General features: G+C 44.4%; 1 long non-coding RNA gene across 1 annotated transcript; it reads right to left on the bottom strand.

Annotated features, from left to right (window-relative positions):
* Positions 1-7092: 7092 nt before the first annotated feature.
* LOC112219779 lies at positions 7093-10394 on the bottom strand. The gene is made up of 4 exons (XR_002948786.2): positions 9047-10394; positions 8771-8893; positions 8556-8682; positions 7093-8440 (listed from the first exon to the last, which is right to left on the bottom strand). It is a non-coding gene; the product is annotated as an uncharacterized LOC112219779 (long non-coding RNA).
* Between the last annotated feature and the right edge of the window lie 3666 nt (positions 10395-14060).

Raw genomic sequence — 14060 nt, 5'->3', positions numbered from 1 at the left:
TAGCCACCCTTTGCCTTGACAGCTTTGCACAATCTTGGTATTCAACCAGCTTCACCTGGAATGTTTTTCCAACAGTATTGAAGGAGTTCCCACATATGCTGAGCACTTGTTGGCTGCTTTTCCTTCACTCTACAGTCCAACTCATCCCAAACCATCAAAAGTGTTTTGAGGTTGGGTGATTGTGAAGGCCAGGTCATCTGATGCAGCACTCCATCACTCTCTTGGTCAAATAGCCCTTAGACAGCCTGGAGGTGTGTTGGGTCCTTTTTTCTCAATTTCCGCCTGACTGACTTGCCCAAAGTAAACTGCCTGTTGCTCAGGCCCTGAAGCCAGGTTATCAAATCAAATCGAATCAAATGTATTTATATAGCCCTTCGTACATCAGCTGATATCTCAAAGTGCTGTACAGAAACCCAGCCTAAAACCCCAAACAGCAAGCAATGCAGGTGTAGAAGCACGGTGGCTAGGAAAAACTCCCTAGAAAGGCCAAAACCTAGGAAGAAACCTAGAGAGGAATCAGGCTATGTGGGGTGGCCAGTCCTCTTCTGGCTGTGCCGGGTGGAGATTATAACAGAACATGGCCAAGATGTTCAAATGTTCATAAATGACCAGCATGGTCCAATAATAATAAGGCAGAACAGTTGAAACTGGAGCAGCAGCACGGTCAGATGGACTGGGGACCGCAAGGAGTCATCATGTCAGGTAGTCCTGGGGCATGGTCCTAGGGCTCAGGTCAGTTGAAACTGGAGCAGCAGCACGGCCAGGTGGACTGGGGACAGCAATGAGTCATCATGTCAGGTAGTCCTGGGGCATGGTCCTAGGGCTCAGGTCCTCCGAGAGAGAGAAAGAAAGAGAGAAGGAGAGAATTAGAGAATGCACACTTAGATTCACACAGGACAACGAATAGGACAGGAGAAGTACTCCAGATATAACAAACTGACCCTAGCCCCCCGACACATAAACTACTGCAGCATAAATACTGGAGGCTGAGACAGGAGGGGTCAGGAGACACTGTGGCCCCATCCGAGGACACCCCCGGACAGGGCCAAACAGGAAGGATATAACCCCACCCACTTTGCCAAAGCACAGCCCCCACACCACTAGAGGGATATCTTCAACCACCAACTTACCATCCTGAGACAAGGCTGACAAGGCCCATTGATGCTATGGACTGGCCCGCCCGTTCCCCAGACCTGAATCCAATTGAGCACATCTGGGACATCATGTCTCGCTCCATCCACCAACGCCACGTTGCACCACAGACTGTCCAGGAGTTGGCGGATGCCAGGTCTGGGAGGAGATCCCTCAGGAGACCATCCGCCACCTCATCAGGAGCATGCCCAGGCGTTGAAGGGAGGTCATACAGGCACATGGAGGTCACACACACTATTGAGCCTCATTGTGACTTGTTTTAAGGACATTACATCAAAGTTGGATCAGCCTGTAGTGTGGTTTTAATTTTGAGTGACTCCAAATCCAGACCTCCATGGGTTGATAAATTTCATTTCCATTGATAATTTTTGTGTGATTTTGTTGTCAGCCCATTCAACTATGTAAAGAAATAAGTATTTAATAAGAATATTTCCTTCATTCAGATCTAGGATGTGTTATTTTAGTGTTCCCTTTATTTTTTTGAGCAGTGTACATTTTGGGGGGGATTTCATGTAATGGGCATACACCAAATAGTCCAAATTGGTGAAGTGAAATGAAGAAAAGTACTTGTTTAATAAGATCTTGTGCAACCAATTACCTTCAGAAGTCACATAATTAGTGAAATAAATTCCACCTGGATGCATTCTAAATGTCACATGATCTCAGTATATATTTACACATACACCTGTTCTGAAAGGCCCCAGAGTCTGCAACACCACTAGGCAAGGGGCACCACCAAGCAAGTGGCACTATGAAGACCAAGGAGCTCTCCAAACAGGTCAGGGACAAAGTTGTGGAGAAGTACAGATCAGGGTTGGGTTCCAAAGAAATATCTGAAACTTTGAACATTCCACAGAGCACCATTAAATCCATTATTAAAAAATGGAAAGAATATGACACCACAGAGAGGGCTGCCCACCAAAAACTCACGGGCCAGGCAATGATGGCATTAATCAGAGCGGCAACAAAGAGACCAAAGATAACCCTGAAGGAGCTGCAGAGCTCCATAGCGGAGATTGGAGTATCTGTCCATAGGACCACTTTAAGCCTTACACCCCACAGAGCTGGTCTTTACGGAAGAGTGGCCAGAAAAAAAACAAGCAAACATGTTTGGTGTTCGCAAAAAGGCATGTGGGAGACTCCCCAAACATATGGAAGAAGGTACTCTGGTCAGATGTGCTTTTTGGCCATCAAGGAAAATGCTGTCTGGTGCAAACCCAACACCTCCATCACCCCGAGAACACCATCCCCACAGTGAAGCACGGCCGCTTTCAAGGAGTGGGACACTAATCCGGACGCTTATAAGAAATCCCATAATGCCCTCAGACGAACCATCAAACAAGTAAAGTGTCAATACAGGATTAAGATTGAATCCTACTCCACTGGCTCTGATGCTTGTCGGATGTGGCAGGGCTTGAAATCTATTAAGAACTACAAAGGGAAACCCAGACGTGAGCTACCCAGTGACGCAAGCCTACCAGACGAGCTAAATGCCTTTTATGCTCGCTTTGAGGCAAGCAACACTGAAGCATGCACGAGAGTACCAGCTGTTCTGGATTACTGGGTGATAACGCTCTTTAAACAGGTCAACATTCACTAAGCCGCGGGGCCAGATAGATTACCGTGACGTGTACTCAAAGCATGCTCGGACCAACTGGCAAATGTCTTCACTGACATTTTCAACCTCTCACTGACTGAGTCTGTAATACCTACATGTTTCAAGCAGACCACCATAGTGTCTGTGCCCAAGGAAGCGAAGGTAACCTGCCTAAATGATTACCACCCCGTAGCACTCACGTCGGTAGCCATTAAGTGCCTTGAAAGGCTGGTCATGGCTCACATCAACAGCATCATCCCGGGTACCCTAGGACCCACTCCAATTCGCATACTGCCCCAACACATCCACAGATGACGCAATCTCAATTGCATTCCACACTGCCCTTTCCCACCTGGACAAAAGGAACACCTATGTGAGCATGCTGTTCATTGACTATAGCTCCCACAAAGCGCATCACTAAGCCAAGGACCCTGCAACTAAACACCTCCCTCTGCAACTGGATCTTGGACTTCGACCGGCCGCCCCCAAGTGGTAAGGGTAGGCAACAACACGTCTGCCACACTGATCCTCAACACTGGGGCCCCTCAGGGGTGTGTGTACTTAGTCCCCTCCTGTACTCCCTGTTCACCCACGACTGTGTGGCCAAACATGACTACAACACTATCATTAAGTTTGCTGACGACAACAGTGGTAGGCCTGATCACCGACAACGATGAGACAGCCTATAGGGAGGAGGTCAGAGAACTGGCAGTGTGGTGCCAGGACAACAACCTCTCCGTCAATGTGAGCAAGACAAAAGAGCTGATCGTTGACTAAATGAAAAGGCGGGCCGAACAGGTCCCCATTAACATCAATGGGGCTGTAGTGGAGCGGGTTGAGAGTTTCAAGTTCCTTGGTGTCCACATCACCAATGAACTATCATGGTCCAAAAACACCAAGACAGTTGTGAAGAGGCCACGACAAAACCTTTCCCTCTCAGGAACTAAAAAGATTTGTCATGGGTCCTGAGATCATCAAAAGGTTCTACAACTGCAACATTGAGAGCATCCTGCCTGGTTGCATCACTGCCTGGTGTGGCAATTGCTCAGCCCATGACCACAAGGCACTACAAAGGGTAGTGTGTAAGGCCCAGTACATCACTGGGGTTAAGCTGCCTGCCATCCAGGACCTCTACACCAGGCGGTGTCAGAGGAAGGCCCTAAAAATTGTCAAAGACCCCAGTCACCCCAGTCATAGACTGTTCTCTCTACTACCGCATGGTAAGCAGTACCGGAGTGCCAAGTTTTGGACAAAAAGGTTTCTCAACAGTTTTTACCTCCAAGCCATAATCCTCCTGAACAGGTAATCAAATGGCTACCTGGACTATTTGTCTTCAGTCAATTAGTATTCAAACCCTTTGTTATGGCAAGCCTAAGTAAGTTCAGGAGTAAAAATTTGCTTAACAAGTCATTTAGTAAGTTGCATGGACTCACTCTGTGTGCAATAATATTGTGAATGACTACCTCATCTCTGTACCCCACACATACAATTATCTGTAAGGTTCCTCAGTTGAACAGTGAATTTCAAACACAGATTCAACCACAAAGACCTGGGAGATTTTCCAACAAATTAACTTTTTGTCCTGAATACAAAGCGTTATATTTGGGGCAAATTCAACACAACACATCACTGAGTACAACTCCAAGTGTGCAAAGCTCTTAGAGGCTTACTGAGAAAGACTCACAGCTGTAATCGCTGCAAAAGGAGATTGTAACAAGGATTGACTCAGGGGTGTGAATACTTACAGTACCAGTCAAAAGTTTGGACACACCTATTCATTCAAGGTTTTTCTTTATTGTTACTATTTCCTACATTGTAGAATAATAGTGAAGACATCACAACTATGAAATAACACATATGGAATCATGTAGTAAGCAAAAAAGTGTTACACAAATTGTGAGATTCTTCAAAGTAACCACCCTTTGCCTTGACAGCTTTGCACACGCTTTACATTCTCTCAACCAACTTCATGAGGTTGTCACCTGGAATGCATTTCAATCAATTTTACAATTTTAACAAGGTGTGCCTTGTTAAAAGCTAATTTGTGGAATTTATTTCCTTCTTAATGAATTTGAGCCAATCAGTTGTGTTGTGACAAGGTAGACTTGGAATACGGAAGATGACCCTATTTGGTAAAAGATCAAGTCCATATTATGGCAAGAGCAGCTCAAATAAGCAAGAGAAACAACAGTCCACCATTACTTTAACACATGAAGGTCAGTCAAGATGGAAAATGTCAAGAACTTTGACATTTTCTTCAAGTACAGTAGCAAAAACCATCAAAATCAAATCAAACTCTATTTGTCACATGCGCCGAATATGTAGACCTTACCATGAAATGCTAACTTATAAGCCCTTAACCAACAGTGCAATTCAAGAAGAGTTAAGAAAATATTTACCAAATAAACGAAAGTCTAAAATAAATAAAAAATTATAAAAAGTAACACAATAAGGAGGCTATATACAGGGGATACCAGTACCGAGTCAGTGTGCAGGGGGTACAGGTTAGTTGAGGTCATTTGTACATGTAGGTAGGGGTGAAGTGACTATGCATAGATAATAAACAGCAAGTAGCAGCAGTGTATAAAACAAATGGAGGGGGTGGGGGTCAATGTAATAGTCCGGTGGCCATTTGATTAATTGTTCAGCAGTCTTACTGCTTTGGAGTAGAAGCTGTTAAGGAGCCTTTTTTTCCTAGACTTGGCACTCCAGTACCACTTGCCGTGCAGGTAGCAGAGAAAACAGTCTATGACTTGGGTGACTGGATTCTTTGACAATTTTATAGGCTTTCCTCTGGCACAGCCTATTATATAGGTCCTGGATGGCAGGAAACTTGTCCCCAGTGATGTATTGGGCCGTACGCACTACCAACTGTGTAGCGCCTTAGTTTAAGATGCAGAGTAGTTGCAATACCAGGCAGTGATGCAATCGGTCAGGATGCTCTCAATGGTGCAGCTGTAGAACTTTTTGAGGATCTGGGGACCCATGCCAAATCATGCCAAATTTGTCGTGCCCTCTTCACAACTGTCTTGGTGTGTTTGGACCATTCTAGTTTGTTGTTGATGTGGACACCAAGGAACTAGAAGCTCTCAACCTGCTCCACTACAGCCCCGTCGATGAGAACGGGGGCGTGCTCGGTCCTCCTTTTCCTGTAGTCCACAATCAACTCCTTAGTCTTGGTTACGTTGAGGGATAGGTTGTTATTCTGGCACCACCCGGCCAGGTCTCTGACCTCCTCCCTATAGGCTGTCTTGTCGTTGTCGGTGATCAGGCCTTCCACTGTTTTGTCGTCTGCAAACATAATGATGGTGTTGGAGTCGTGCCTGGCCATGCAGTTGTGGGTGAACAGGGAGTACAGGAGGGACTGAACACGCACCCCTGGGGAGCTCCAGTGTTGAGGATCAGCGTGGCAGATGTGTTGCTACCTACCCTCACCACCTGGGGGTGGCCCGTCAGGAAGTCCAGGATCCAGTTGCAGAGGGAGGTGTTTAGTCCCAGGATCCTTAGCTTAGTGATGAGCTTTGAGTGTACTATGGTGTTGAACACTGAGCTGGAGTCAATGAATAGCATTCTCACATAAGTGTTCCTTTTGTCCAGGTGGGAAAGGTCAGTGTGGAGTGCAATAGAGATTGCATCATCTGTGGATCTGTTTAGGCGGTATGCAAATTGGACTGGGTCTAGGTTATCTGGGATAATGGTGTTGATGTGAGCCATTACCAACCTTTCAAAGCACTTCATGGCTACGGACATGTTGAAAATGTCAGTGAAGACGCCTGCCAGTTGGTCAGCACATGCCCGGAGCACACGTCTTGGTAATCCGTCTGGCTCCGCAGCCTTGTGTATGTTGACCTGTTTAAAGGTCTTACTCACGTTGGCTACGGAGAGAATGATCACACAGTCATCCGGAACAGCTGTGCTCTTGTCGTGTCTTTGGCTATGCCGGATTAAGAGATATGACATGCTATTCTATAAAATAATTTCTCTGTAATCAATATTACCTGATTAAGCTAATCGTGTAAATGTAATTAACTAGAAAGTCGGGGCACCACGCAAGAATGTTTATGGAGCTGTCATCTTCTGAATAAACTCTTAAAGACCTGGTCATCTTTTACCTTATTAACAGTCAAAATATAATCCTCACCTTATTCAGTTTCATCTGAAAGTTGTAAATTCTCGGTTATCTTCACGGACCCTGGCTAACAAGTTGAATCAGCAATTCAAAATTTGGTTGAATTATTTATGTACTTAATACCTAAATAATCACACAGAATTACATCTACACAGAATGGATCATACATTGATCACAAAATATGTCATAAAGGAAAACATCCCTAGCGGACGGAACAGATATGACGGCTGGTTACACAAAGAAAGGGGGTTGGGTTTTGAATGAAAGAGCGGGAAGACTGAGGAACAAAATTATTTTGTATCTCTATCGGGCCGTAGGAGGCTATGCTATCGTAAATACAGTATCTTATGCATTCTAAATAACCGCCCGTTTGAAAAAGGAAAATGCAATAAATATTTACTCTGAGCTGCGCTTCGGTAGATTGGTCGTAGATAGAAGGCCGGGTTGTCCAGCATGGATCTCTTGTCCTCTGAAGAATGTCTAGTTGTGAACTGGAACGTAGTAGAATGGATACTCTGTCCGTCCTCTCCTAGCCCACGTTTACAGCTGCTGTTCCTAATGCAACGGCTAGGAAGTATCACTTCTTTAGTGAATAAGAGTTCAAAGTTCATACCAAGTTGCCATACTTCAAGCCCATGCTATGTTCTGGCTGGTATAGTTGAAATTCATCCTTTCGACGTGTTGATCGGCATCTTCACGTTGAAATTCGATGCTAATTTTGTTAGGTTCTTGTCGTTCAACCAGAGCTCACCCTGAAGTTGGCTTAGTTCTGTAGGTGATCTTTGTCCTTTCAACGTGGGGACCGCAAGTCCTCATGTCCTTGGAACAGAAAGTTGAATTTTCTTCAACGGGTTTATATAGTGGTAAAAGAAGGGCATGTTTCATAATTTACAACCAATGTAGTAAACATTGGAATGTGCTGTTCTATCTTGCTGGTGCAGCATATATCCCACTAGCTAAATATCCATGTCGTCATCCATCCACGATTCCATGAAACATAGGATATTTCAGTTTTTGATGTCCCGTTGGTAGGATATTCGTGATCGTACCTCGTCTAGTTTATTGTCCAATGATAGCACATTGGTGAGTAGTATTGACTGTAACGGCCACTGAGCCACCTCAGCGTTGGCCTTGGACAGGGTTCGCTGCAGGTCAGCCTTGGCCTCCTGCTCCTCGTCATACTGTTCCCTCAGCAGGTCACAGTCATGGCAGTAGGACTGGAAAGCATGGCCCAGGGCGCTCTATGTCTGAAGACAATGATAGTGGAGATAGCGCCAAGATGGTGGAAGGAGGTAAGGTCAGTCGTACTTTTAAGCACAACAACTAGGTGGTGTATGTATATTGAGATGGTTATACACATTCATTTTGCTACCAGACTGATGCTGGAACCAGGAATACTATTATTCCCAATCCCATTAATTTCCATGTCATTCCCAATTCTGAATAAGCACTCCACTACAGAATAGGGCTGCTGACATGGAATGTTGGACTGAAGGAATGCTTGGTGCGCTGCAGCTGAGTGACCACGGCTTCCCGTTCCTCCAGCTTTCTGCCAAACTCGGCTACAGGGATGAGGGAGAGGGTGGGAGACCAGTCAGTCAGAGAAGGGGGATTTTAAAATGGAACCTTTTGGTTTTACACATTCTGTCTGTATAATACTCTAGGACAGGGCCTCACCACAGTCGGCCTGAGTGCGGGCTCTCTGGGAGTTGGTGTCATTATTCTACTTCTGGTGCTCATCCACCTTGTCCATGGTCTCGCTTATCTGGTTCTCATACAGACGACACATCTTCTCAGCATCAGCCTGGAAATACAAGTGTGATCAGCTGCAGAACCAGCCCACATATACTTGACATACTTCTGAACAGGTGTGTGTATGCTCATCTCTCTACCTTGCTCTTGGAGAGCTGTTCCACGTTGGATGCCAGATCGTTCGCCTCCATCTTGGCATCACCCAGCTGCTTCTCCACCTTGGCAAAGGACGCCCGGTCAGACTACAGCTCCTCGATACGAACCTGGGAGAAGACATGGGCATAGATGAAGAGATCCATGGATATTTTCAGCTTGTGATCTATGATCTTTGTAATCTATTGAGAAATGTAATAGTATTATATTATATTCATGAGAAATTGCTGTTAGTATTTCTAGACCCGGTTGTACATTCATACCTGTTATTCCTTGATCTTTTTCTGGAGCTGAATGGTCAAGGCTTGTTCATCTTCAATCTTGGTGGTGATCTGGTTAATTTCAAAGTCTTTCCTGAATCGAAGGAAGAGTAGATTACATTAATATTTTTTAATTGATCATTGACCAGAGAACTGATCAGTCTTCAATCAAGTAGATTGTTCTCACTTGGTCAGCTTCTATTGAAGTTGCTGCTTGTCATTCTGCAGGTCCATGACAGACAAAAATGACCTTTTGCAACATGGTCAGGCACTTCCTGTCAGTTGTGAATGTGTGCGTGAGTGAATGCAGGGCCATGGCCAGGGCAGGGTGACGGGGGTAGCAGGGTGAATGGGTGGTCGCTGTGGTATGAGTATGATTGCATTTCAAACGTGACTCTGTGCTCATTGCCTCTCAAACGTGAGTGTCTCTGTGTTTATTTAGAAACTAAAGCCCTCTGTTAGACGACAGGCTATAATCCTCTGTCACCCACCACATATCCCATCTATGTGCTCACTTAGAACTGCAGGCGCCTGGAACAAAAGAGGCTAGAGGCCACGGGGCAGGCGGGGGTACTTTTAGTGTGGGCCCGAGCAGCTGCTACTTGACACATGTCGCCACCTGGCTCTAAGGACACCATCAGCATTGTTTAATTTAGGAAGAGCAGAGAGGGGGGAGGGGTGGGAAAGAATTTGTGTGAGCGAGGGGGAATGGGGTCAATATTAACAATATTAACCATACATGAACAAGCACATGCCTCACACACACTGCTAACATTGCCCTTGCATACCACACATACAAGACCATGAGAGTGTACACAAAGGTATAATATATCACAAACTGAAAGGTACACGTGATCACATTACTATTGAACCTGCTGGAGGAAGCAGCTGGTGGAGAAGTTGGTTTGTTTTCACTGATGTCTTTATATTCCTATGAAGTGTTCTGGAATTGTTCCATTATGATGTGACAACACTCCAAAGAGATAATACAGTACTTCCCCAATACTCTAGGACAACGGACTTCATTTAGGTACTTTACTAGAGCAAATTAAGCCATGATCTGTTACCTTCTCGCCATCACATTCTGGAGCTCTATCCTCCGCTGACAGTCTGGAGCAGCGTGAGGACCTTGGCCAGATGCTCATCCCTCATCTCCTCCAGCTGCCCCAGCAGACCTGCCTTAAATGTGTTAAATAACACCTAGAGAAGGATAACCCCATCCAGACCCAGTCAGGAAGATCACATACTGTGCCTCGCAAGAGTATTCATCCCCCTGGGTTTTTTCTATTTTGTTGCATTTACAACCTGTAATTTTATTTTATTTTTATTTGGATTTCATGTAATAGACATACACAAAATAGTCCAAATTGGTGAAGTGAAATGAAGAAAATTACTTGTTTCAAAAAGAAAATAATGGAAAAGTGGTGCGTGCATATGTATTCACCCCTTTGCCATGAAGCCCCGAAATTAGATCTGGTGCAATCAATTACCATCAGAAGTCATATAATTAGTTAAATAAAGTCCACCTGTGTACAATCTAAGTGTCACGGTCTCAGTATATATACACCTGTTCTGAAAGATTCCCAGTCTGCAACACCACTAGGCAAGGGGCACCACCAAACAAGTGGCACCATGAAGACCAAGGACCTCTCTAAACAGGTCAGGGACAAAGTTGTGGAGAAGTACAGATCAGGGTTGGGTTAAAAAAAATATCAGACACTTTGAACATCCCACGGAGCACCCTTAAATCCATTATTAAAATCTGGAAAGAATATGCCAAGAGAGGGCCAGCCACCAAAACTCATGGACCAGGCAAGGAGGGCATTAATCAGAGAGGAAACAAAAATACCAAAGATAACCCTGAAGGAGCTGCAAAGCTCCACAGCGGAGATTAGAGTATCTGTCCATAGGACCACTTTAAGCTGTACACTCCACAGAGCTGTGCTTTATGGAAGAGTGTCCAGAAAAAAGCCATTCCTTAATGAAAAAAATAACACGTTTGGTGTTCGCAAAAAGGCATGTGGGAGACTCCCCAACCATATGGAAGAAGGTACTCTGGTGAGATGAGACTAAAATGTAGCTTTTAGGCCATCAAGGAAAACACTATGTCTGGCGCAAACCCAACACCTCTCATCACCCTGAGAACACCATCCCCACAGTGAAGCATGGTGGTGGCAGCATCATGCTGTGGGGATGTTTTTCATCAGCAGGGACTGGGATACTGGTCAGAATTGAAGGAATGATGGATGGAGCTAAATACAGGGCAATTCTTGAGGGAAACCTGTTTGAGTCTTCAAGAGATTTGAGACTGGGACGGAACGGAGGTTCACCTTCCAACAGGACAATGACCCTAAGCATACTGCTAAAGCAACACTTGAGTGGTTTAAAGGGAAACATTTAAATGACTTGGAATGGCCCAGTCAAAGCCCAGACCTCAATCCAATTGAGAATCTGTGGTATGACTTAAAGATTGCTGTACACCAGCGGAATCCATCCAACTTCAAGGAGCTGAAGCAGTTTTACCTTGAAGAATGGGCAAAAGTCCCATTGGCTAGATGTGCCAAGCTTATAGAGACATACCCCAAGAGACTTGTAGCTGTAATTGCTACAAAAGGAGGCTCTACAAAGTATTGACTTGAGGGGGTGAATATATAATTATGCATGCTGAAGTTCTGTTTTTTGTGTTATTTCTTGTGTCTGTGAGTCTGTGTCTCGTTGGGGATAAGGCTAAGGACAAAGTGAGTGCAGCAGAGGATAGTCATCAGCTTGTTCAGATTCTTATTCAGAGCGACAAAAAGTAAGTGCATTCATCTATGTCACGCCCTGATCTGTTTCATCTGTCCTTGTGCTTGTGCTCGTCTCCACCTCCTCCAGGTGTCGCCCATCTTCCCCACTTATCCCCTAGGTAGTTTGTCTGGTCTTGTTTGTTCAAGCCTACCAGCGTTTTGTCTCAGCTCCTGTTTTTCCCCAGTCTCTTTTTTTCACCCTCCTGGTTTTTGACCCTTGCCTGTCCTGACCATGTACCTGCCCACCTGACCACTCGGCCTGTCCCTGACTCTGAGCCTGCCTGCCGTCCTGTACCTTTGCTCCACCTCTGGATTACCGACCTCTGCCTGACCTGACTCTGAGCCTGCCTGCCGTCCTGTACCTTTGCTCCACCTCTGGATTACCGACCTCTGCCTGACCTGACTCTGATTCTGCCTGCCGTCCTGTACCTTTGCTCCACCTCTGGATTACCGACCTCCATGATAAAATAATTTCTATGTTTAAAGATAATGATTAAATAATTCCACTCTGAAAACATATAATTGTATCAAATGTATTAGAATCATAAAACTATAATCTGATGATGTGTGTAGTTTTAGTCAGAATTAGAACAAGGACATTTCGATCCTTTTTAGTATGTAAGCAGGGTGCAAGTGGGAAACAAATGATAAGAGGAGCTATCAACAGATGAGTTGTACTACTGTGTTCCTTACAGGACATGCTGTCTCCACCCGTGGAGGGGAGAAACTGTTTAGGCTTGCAGAAAATTGTGAAACATGTTGCAGATTAAAGAAACAATGTATCTATGTAGTGGGAAACGCAAACTGTCCGAGCAAGGCGTAGTTTAAGATTTGAACTTGTTTGTGTGTGTTATAAAGACTGTGTTTGCCTTTTTGATTTTAGAACGTTCTCTGAATAAACTGTATTTACCTTTTGCATAAGCTGAGTCTTTGCCTAATTATTATTATACCCATGGTTTTACAAACCTCTGGGATTGGTCAAAGCTATTGATTGTTAGTTATTATCATTGGGATTGAAAATTCTCGTGACAGCTTGGTCCTTCGAGACGGATTTCAATACCTGTTTTCTTTCGTCCCATGGGAGCGCCGAAAACCGTGCACGGACGGATCAGACATCCGTATGTTAAAGACCTGACCTCTGGAAATTGAGGTTCCATTCCAGGCCGGTGGCAAACTGGTACGCGACAGAAAACAGTGACGAAATCCAACCAACATTGAAACCTCAGCTGTAAAAAATAAGGTCGGTGCTTTTTATTTAGAGATATATAGGTGGCAGGTTAGAGCGTTGGACTAGTAACCGGAAGGTTGCAAGTTCAAACCCCTGAGCTGACAAGGCTACAAATCTGTCATTCTGCCCCTGAACAGGCAGTTAACCCACTGTTCCTAGGCTGTCATTGAAAATAAGAATTTGTTCTTAACTGACTTGCCTAGTTAAATAAAGGTTAAAAGAAATATCTGTATGATTGCATTAAATGAGGTAAAGGATTTTAAGGGAAAGCAGGATTTAACCGGAGATGATGTATTCTGGGTGTTAGATGCTAAAATATCAAAGGAGTTTATATCTGGTGACCTGTCTTTAGAATTTTGTGTGGGGGAAAATGTTTTAAAGGGAACCAAGTATTCTGTGCAAATGGAAGATAGGAATCGGGTATAAGTTCAAATAGGAGGAGGGGGGTCCAGAATGACTCCAAGGTATTTGTGGCCTCTACCAAATTTAAACTAGCTAAATGTTGAGACCTTAAATGTAAAATTGGTTGAAAGACATTGGCACAAAAACGTAAATTGGAAGGCGAAATATAATAACAAAATTAGGAGAGAGGAGGTCAGAGACATAATTATATTAATATAGGTCGCCTGTATAAATACGCTTCGGAGGGGATGGTCAGATCTTTAGGAGGCGCACATCTATGTCTGATTATCCATTGAAGAAAGGAAACCTAATATAGTGGGGTGAGATACGAGATATTAACGAGTCAAAAATCACAAGGAACAACAACAAAAAATCGGCTGTTAACCAGGACTTTACAAACCCTGGGATATAGCTTATAGTTGTATACGTGTGAGACCTAATGTCCGATTGAAAGACACCTCTATAGATAAAGTTTCAAGAAAGGAAAAGGCACACACATAGGAGGGACATACACATCAATTGTGAGATACATAGATTGTGAGAAGAGATCAGAGTTTTAAAAGCACACACATAGCATAAGAAGATAATTATTTGCGTATGA

Source organism: Oncorhynchus tshawytscha, linkage group LG02 (assembly GCF_018296145.1).
Source record: "Oncorhynchus tshawytscha isolate Ot180627B linkage group LG02, Otsh_v2.0, whole genome shotgun sequence".
NCBI lineage: Eukaryota > Metazoa > Chordata > Actinopteri > Salmoniformes > Salmonidae > Oncorhynchus > Oncorhynchus tshawytscha.
This window is presented reverse-complemented; position numbering and strand designations above follow the sequence as displayed.